The sequence below is a fragment of the Lycium barbarum genome, chromosome 10 (genome assembly GCF_019175385.1).
Source record: "Lycium barbarum isolate Lr01 chromosome 10, ASM1917538v2, whole genome shotgun sequence".
NCBI classification, from domain to species: domain Eukaryota; kingdom Viridiplantae; phylum Streptophyta; class Magnoliopsida; order Solanales; family Solanaceae; genus Lycium; species Lycium barbarum.
The window spans coordinates 100,859,484-100,868,794 of NC_083346.1; positions in this window are offsets into that span (position 1 = coordinate 100,859,484).

A 9,311-nucleotide genomic window follows, 5' to 3' on the forward strand; every position below is an offset into this window, starting at 1 on the left:
AATTTTCTCCCACCGAAGCGCAAAGCTGAAAAATAGAACAAGGCAGCGTCTGAGATAAATTTGGAGAATTATCTGTACAAATATATAATGAATTTGGCCATGATTTTTATATATATTGTAGATCAATGAGTCCTCTTTCCATAGAAATTGGAATTTTGTGATTACAACACTCGTACTCCGAGTTATGAATTTTCTCCCACCGAAGCGCGAAGCTGAAAAGTCGAACAAGGCAGAATCTAAGATAACTTTGGAGAATTATATGTACAAATCTAGAAGGAATTTGGCAGTGATTTTTATATAGATTGTAGTTCAATGAGTCTTCGTTCCAACAAAATTGGAATCTCGTCATTTCGGCACTCGTACTCCGAGTTATGAATTTTCTGCTACCAAAGCACAAATTTGAAGAGGTTCCAAGGTGAATTGAAGAATTCCAAAGTTGTGCTAGTGTTAGCAATGTGCCATCGTATGGTCGCTCCATGAGGTCTCCAGGGATGTCTTGACAAAAACCAAATTGTCTGCTAAACCTATAAGGACTATAGGACTCCACGATAAGATCTGCATCATGCCTAAGTGTAACATAGCTCGAACGAAGGCTTATGATAGTATCGTTCCATGAATCTGAGAGATCGCCAGTATCGGTGAAGTATAATTCCCTACCTTGTAGCAACGCCAAATGATGGAGGTGGCGGGCATCATCTTGTTGAAATAACTTTCGGGCGTCAGAAAAATTGAAGTATTTGGCCATCTTCTCGCCAGAAATTTTGCATAAAGGTATACTCCGATGTGAGTGATTGGCACGATGATGGGCCTTAAAATAGTCTCCTAGCCAGCCATATACATAGTATATGGGGAAAATTATATTCCCCTGCTTCAAGTCTGGAGAAGTAGAGATCTCTCTCAAGCCACGATATATGCTCGCAAGGACTGGGACTGCCAAAGAGAATCTCTCTCCATGAGCCATCAAGCTCGCCACTTTAAGAACGCTAGCACGCACATAGTCAATTTTCTTATGGGGGAGAATGAACTTGCAGAGCCAACTTGTTAGGAAAGCCGACAAATTTGTCTCATCTCTAAGTGAATCTTCCACTCCTAGCTCGACGAAGAGGGCATGCTCCTCATCGGTTCGTGGTAAGTAATTCATGTCAATATGCCCGGAAGGATTGTGATTCAATCTTGGCTTCGTTGCACGACCCTTTGACGCCCTTTGCGGAGGCTCCGCGTACCTGCTTGGTCCCCTAAATCAAAATTTCACCCAATCATGGATGGACAGCTCATGACGGGCACCTTCGACAAGTTTGTAAAAGGCTGAAAACAAGTATAGACAGCTCTTGGGGAGCCATGGTTTCCCCTGATTGTCCATTTGCGTCAATTCTTTCGCCGAAGGAACAACTTCATCATAAAAAGATCCGTGAATGGGAAGTCCTGCAATTGTTCGTAAGTCCCAAAGTGAGATAGACATCTCCCCGACGAAAGTGGAAAGCGTATTGGTAGACGGACGCCAAAGCCCACAAAAAGCATGCAGTACGTTGTCATCATAATCATATGTAAACAAAGAAGCGTAGATGGCATCGTAAACTTTGACACGCTCCAAGACTTCCTTATAGCGAGGAAGCACATCTTCCACCCACTCCCAGTAGCCAGGTGTGTAGCAAACTTTGCCGAAACCAGAAGGCGGGACACTCAAGTTGTTGAAACATCCATTGGGATGAGAAGATTCGGTGGGCGCAACTTCTCGATGAATTGCGGACTTTAACAGAGGGACGTCCATAACAGTGGCCTTGACTGAGAAGTTGCTCATGACGTCTTTGGCCTCCTTTTTAGACCATTCAGCAAGATGAAGCGTAGAAAGCTCTCAGTCAATTGAGAAGGCACCGATCACTGGAGGTTGAACCTCCAAGGCAAGGACTTTGGCGTTCGAATTTCGTTTGTCGCTCACTATCTCTAGATGAGGACGCGACGTATCGCGATCACGAAAGTGCATCATATTTTTTCAAATTTAAAGCCGTACAGATGCGCCCAAAGACCTGCAAAAGAAATAAAAAAAAAAGGGACAGGTTCTGTCCAAAGCCAAGAAAGCAAAATAAGATTTTGTGGCTGATTAAAAAAAAATATACCTGAGTCAATATACAAGCAATTTCATTGTGGTTTTCGTATATGACGTAGCTCTATGAGTCTTATTTCCGACGCCGCAAACCGTTCGTGATTGCGATGTTCCTAAGTCAAGATATAAGATTTTTCGTCAGGACGCACAAGACTAATAAACCAGCGAATCAGAATGCAAGGTCTGATTCTCGATCAATATCTGAGCAAATATAGAAATAATTTGGTCGCGGTTTCCGCGTACGATGTAGCTCTACGATTCTAGTTTCCGAAACATCAAGCGGATCATGATTTCGACGTTCCTACATCGAGATATGAATTTTCTACCACAGACATGTAGGGCTGTGAAGAAAGTGACGAAAATTCATATTAATAAACCAGCGAATCAGAATGCAAGGTCTGATTCTCGATCAATATCTGAGCAAATATAGAAATAATTTGGTCGCGGTTTCTGCGTACGATGTATCTCTACGAGTCTAGTCTCCGAAACATCAAGCGGATCATGATTTCGACGTTCATACATCGAGATATGAATTTTCTACCACAGACATGTAGGGCTGTGAAGAAAGTGACGAAAATTCATATTAAAAAAAAATACCTGATAGAACAATGGGTTCGAACCAACTCGACAATGCTATAAATTGATGCCCAGCCACCATGAGAAGGTAGGATATTTATAGATGTCAAACAAAAAGAAATCCTTGTTCTAGTTGGAACCAAATTATGGAAAGTTTAAGTTTATACATGGAAAGTTTAAACTTATGGAAAGTTCATATTTTCTCCTAATAAATCACAAAGAAATACCATGCAAATATGGAAAGTATAGGAGAGTTATACATGGTGGTAATATGATTTGCTCGGACAAAGTGTCTTGTTGATCGATGATGCCAATTGAAAAGAAGCATATCTAATGCCCCGAAGCCGGCTATTGGACGGTATTATTATTGTCCGAAACCAATTGGGTTTCCTAATTTCTTTAGGAGAAGAGGAACGTAGCAGGTAATGACATCCTCCTTATCACATACAAGTTGGGTAGGCTACCTGTACAATTCGGGAAATTATTACCAAGAAGGGATGTTAGCACATTGGCATACAAGGAAAGGTCAAACCCCATTTGAAAAATATGATTTAATATAGCATGGACTAAAAATTTTCACAAGAGACATCAAGTGAACATTTAATTCAAAGTCCATCATATTCTTACTTGGTGTGGCATAACATTGCAATTAGAGCATCAAGTTAATACTTCAAGCCTAGTCTAAAAAAGTTTGGACACTCCGACAAGCCTTGAAGCAGGGGGCATTTGTAGATGACGAAATTTTATTAAAAGTAAATTCACAAGAAATTCGAATTATATTAAATCCAAGATATATTATCACACCCTAATGGGATTAGGGTGTGATGGGCACCCGACCCTTACTTAGAGCCGAGCGAACCCTCTGACTCTTAATACACACATAACCTTTTTGGACTTTTAAATCAAATAAACATAAAATACATAGTAAAGCTTCCAGAAATATTCTTTTTCTTTGTTCTCAAATCAAACAAAATCTGTAATTATATGGAATTTATCACATACTACAGAATAACACATCGGCTGATGGAGCCGGTTACAACACTGACATTCTATACCCACGACTCTGTCTGCAAAGTCTCTAACTTCGGACAAAACATCATAGCACATATACTCTGACTCGGCAACACTCCAGGAGCAAATGGAGTTACCAATCCAGCTGAAGCATCTTCTAGCAATGTCCTTTACTCATCTGGGTGTACCTGTGTGGCATGAAACGCAGCCCCCGAAGAAAGGGGGTCAGTACGGAATATGTACTGAGCATGTAAGGCATGGAATACAGAAAAGAGGATCATAACTGAAACAGAGATTTACCAGAATCAAGTATGACCTTTTAAAACATTAAAGCACTTGCCTTTTTAAATGAAAATCATGCATATCCATATCATATATCATATATACAAATAACGTGTCCCGGCCCTCCTGTGAGGGACTCGGTGGGTAAAATCATACATGTCCACATCATATATCATATATGCGTAACGTGTCCCGGCCCTCCAGTGAGGGACTCGGTGGATAGAATTATGCATGTCACATCATATATCATGTATACATATAACGTGTCTCGGCCCTCTATTGAGGGACTCGGTGGATAGAATCATGCATATCAGAGTCATATGTCATATATACATAACGTGTCCCGACCCTCTATTGCGGGTCTCGGTGAATAAAGTCATCATATGTCATCCTGTCTGCCATCCCCGTATCATCATATCATCATATACATATACATATAACGTGTCCCGGCCCGCAAGTGAGAGGGACTCGGTGAACAATGCAGAGGAGTGCGCACGATAACATACCCGGCCCGGGACTCAGTGAATAGACATATTGAGGCTTGCACGAGCAGAGTCATGAGAAACTATATGCATATAAATCAAGACTCGATAGATAAGTATACTTACCGACATCTGAAGGCTCAGAAACAAGTTTCGGGTCAATCCGACTTAGTATGAGAAAGTTATGAGCGTTTGAAGTACAGAACCTTCTACGAACATTTCAGAAGCCATTTTTGGAAAATCGAAGCAACAATCGTATCAAGTACCTTCCGGATATCGTATGGATCAAATCAAATATAGCTTTTGGAATCATATGTACATATCAAAATGTATCAAAGACTTAACGGAATAATCAGACGTGCTATCATTTGAAAATCAAGGCATTAGCCATATCACTTATCTCTCGGATGCCAATTCGGAACATATCCAGTAGACCTTCGGACATCATAGATACGCATCAAAATCATATGAAACAATTTATGGAAATCAAAGATATTAGCCATCCTAGTGGCTCTAAGAATAGGAATTTCTTTGAAATCATACATATATGTCATTTGTTCGTTTCATAAAGATCATGCCAAAAGAAAGAAAAGGGTAAGCCTTACATACCTGTTCCGCGTCCAATTAGCTACACTTATTCGTCCAAACTCGCTAGTCTACATTCAAGAGAATCGACATAATCATTAAACTCATTGACATATACTTGTCTTGGTCTTTCAAACAAATTCGCTTATAATCTTGCCGAAATTTCGGCAGCATTTCCCCTGTAAATACACCATCCCCGAGAATCTAACTCGGCCAAATCAACAATCAACAATCCGAGAATTCAACTCGGCCAAATTATCAACAACAATACCAACAATCATACTAACAACTTCAACAATCAATCCAAAATATATTCTAACATTAGCAACTTTCGTCACACAGTTCGACGGCATTTCATTTGTATTCAATTCAATCACATATAATCAAGCTAACACCAATGATCCCACATTCAAGTATTAATCCGAAATCTTCCTAACATGATTCAAGAATACTTCAAACAATTCACATAATATTCCAACAACCCAATCAACATATTACTTCACCCGAAACCTTCCAAATTCAACAAGAACAATAGCGACACATTTCCTTCTTTCAAGTTCATGAATTATACCTACTACCCGAATCCTTCTCAACTCAACATAACCAACAACAACACATTCTTTCCTTCCAAACTCATGAACTATAATAATAGTCTATACATTAACAACTTTATTCTCATAATGGCAAGAAACTATACTAATATCAAATTAACTTCTTCAACACTCCCACAACAATTTCAACTTCATTTCAAGCCATCAAATCTTCATTTTTATTATGGAATCCACAACAACAACAATCAAAATACTAAATAAAATCAATTCATTTGTTCTTCACAACTCAACTATGTTCGGCCACAACATCAACACACACATGTACCATGAATTCTATCCATTTCTACATACTTCAACATACATAAGCATCTCTAACACATGTAAAAGAAGATTAAACACATACCTTTCTTCACTTATCTCTTCTTGCTCGGCTAGGTTCACCACTTGCCCAACAAATGCTTTACTTACTCCAACAATCACTCCACGTTAAAGAGGACCTTCCAATTGCTTGGAATACTAGAAGAAATAATTTTTTTTGATCAACTTTTCAAGAGGTGAATTTTTTGGGCTATGGCCGAATGCCCCTTGCTCTTCTTTCTTCTTCTTTCTTCTTCTTTTTCTCTCCAAGGTTCTAGAGTTTTATGTGGAGAATATGACTAATATGTCATATATATATACATACATATAATTCATCCATGTGGGCCAAGCCCACCTTAACTTGGACGGCCACATGGCCAAAATGGACCATTCAAGAATTTTCTTGAATTGTTTGGTGAAATTCCCATTTTGCCCCTAGCCTTCCACAATTTTACCATGATCCACTTTGCGAATTTCCCTTTTTACCCTTAGCCTTTCTCAGTATTTCCATACTAATAATATTCATAAATAATATTCATAAACAACTTGTGTATTAAACAAGATCAAAATATAGCTTTGCCCTTAACTTCTCACAACTATCTCGAATTATCAGAACGTACAAAATACGGGCTATAACATATATTCGTCTGAACAAATATTATGGGCTAATATAATTGGATTAATTGCTTAAGTCCAATTGGTATGGATTTAATTGAAAGACCAATTCAATTGGGCTAGCTAGTCTATCTTGTCGGACTTCACATGATGAGCCCACTCTATTAGCCCAAGGTCCATGCCACGTGTCAAATGACGTGGCGCGCCAAGTCAAGTCAAGGACCAATAAAATCATGCCACGTGCATAAGTAACGCAGCATGTCAAGTCAATAGAAGAACCAATCAAATGTCGCCAAGTGTTCAAATGACATGGTTCAACCAATCATATACAAACCCTAGCTCTCCCCTGCAACTATAAATAGGGGTCTTCACAAATCCAAAGGAAGAAAAAATACATAGAGAAGCTCTCAGCCGCAAGTCTTCCGCATACTAAGAAGTTTTCGCTCCAAGTGGTGAGCCGCAAGTTTCCATACCTCTACGTTTGTGATTAAAACTCGGCTCCGCATTCGTAGTGAAATATCAACAACAAGTGACCTGTCCATTCAAGAACAAGCAAAGCCCTTGATTGACGGTCGTATCGTGAGGAGAAGAATCAGAGGATTACATCTTGTTATTTAAGATTTCATAAAGATTGTAACCCCCGCACAAATTCTTGAAATCAAATATTATTCTTTGTCGCTATTTTTCTTGTCTTGATTATTATTTTCAGGAACGAAAGATTAGTCGTTACAACGTGTTTATACTCTCTTAGCTGATCTGGATGATATTTGCTTCGTAGAAATCCTTTTCACAATTCAGAATCTGCTTTTGATATGGTTCTAAGTGAAGAACAGGGGAGGAACAATGCTAAATAATAATATAGATCCAATATGGTTATGCAGCAGAAACTCTTTTGACCCAGACTTAAATTTTACCATTCAAAAGCTCGTCGAAATGGTGGGTTGTACTCATTATGGCAACCCTAAATATGTTGTTGATTTTTTTTTAAATACAATACATGAAAGCAATAAATGGTATACATATATAACCTTAAATAATGTACTGAAGTAACAGGTAAGACAGGTAACATACAAATGCAGGTCAATCGCACCATGCCAAATCATAGGCCCTTGGGAGTCAAGTTCCCTAGACCAATTATCCTGAACCATTGGCCCTCGGGAGTCAAGTTTTCTAGACCAATTATCCTGAACCATAGATTCTCGGGAGTCAAGTTTCCTAGACCAAACAATCAGATACCAACTAATATGTACAATATACAATACAAGTAATCATATCATTAGGTAGTGTCATGAAAGACTAGTCAAGTAATGCATATAAGAATGTCAAATATTCCTAGAATGATGTAACAGTAAATTCCTAGGATGTCATGCTCAATTTATAGGAAATCATTCAAATGTCATGCTGGAATGTCATAGAGTTCACGATATCCAATATTGAACACAATTGCAATGGTTTCACAGAAGAAATAACTCAAAGTCACAAGATTCGTCATAAAATAACATACATTATATAGTACGCGCTCGTCCCACAACGTACAAGGTGTTTGAAAATCAAATAATGCAATTTCTAAATCATGGTGTCAAAAGGCAAGTGTTTATGAAGTTTAAGTTTCACTTGCCGACAAGTGAGGGTTGCTCAGTTGGTAAAGCACCTCCACCCACGACCTGTAGGTTTAGGGTTCAAGTCATGCTGGAGGGAAAGTGGAGAAACACTACAAATCCTCCAAAATGGGGGGAAATAAAAAAATAAAAAGCACTTGTCTTATTACCGGCACATTAAACCTATCTTGAACTGGCAAAACACCTCCCAACGACCTCTAATGGCCTCAATCTATTCAAAAACACAAATAACATGTTCAAATTAGTCTACGGAAGCTAGTCCATACTTTTAAGACTCCTCGGGATCAAAGTCAACTCTTGGTCAACTCAACTCCACTCATCAGGTCAACGATCCGAAATCGATTGCATAGACGTGTTACCCATAAGATACAGAGTCCAATCTAGAGCCTGTTTGGATGGGCTTAAAAAAAACAGCTTATAAGCTGTTTTAGATAAGTTAAGCCAAACGGATCCAATTAATTTTTTGGGCTTATCTTAAGCACAAAATGACTTTAAGCTGGCCAGTCACACACTCAAAATAACTGAAAACAGCTTATAAGCAACTTATAAGTCAATCCAAACGGACTCCTAATATTCAAAACTCAATCTTGATGACTATTAATGGGTCAAATCTTAACTTTCCTAAATTTCAAGCTTGGGACTAAATCTCAACGTTCTACACCTCAAATTCAAATATCTCAATCCAAACTCAATATTTAATATGCGTATTCAATGTATTAATATTCACGTCTCAAAAAAATAATCAATGTGAGAACTTAAAGAGTCAACGTACTAACAGTAACCAAGATCGAATTAGTAGCAGTTGATCCCAACGAAATCTCCAACACATAATTAATACCAAGGTTCTCATTTCTCTAAGTCCAATCTCATATCCATTTAACTAAGTTTCATCATTAGGCTAATCATTTGCTTGCAATCAATCATTTAAAGAGACATAATAATTTCATCATTCAGTGTAATTAAATACACAAGTTGGATAAAGAGTATGTATATGTATATACCTAATACACGATCCTACAATTGCTTCCACAATAATGAAAATCTTAACCAAATTGAAAGCATTCCCTGAATGTTGGTTGCTTGCTCCAACGCTAATGAACCACATTCTTTTTACTCTTCCTATTTTACCTAG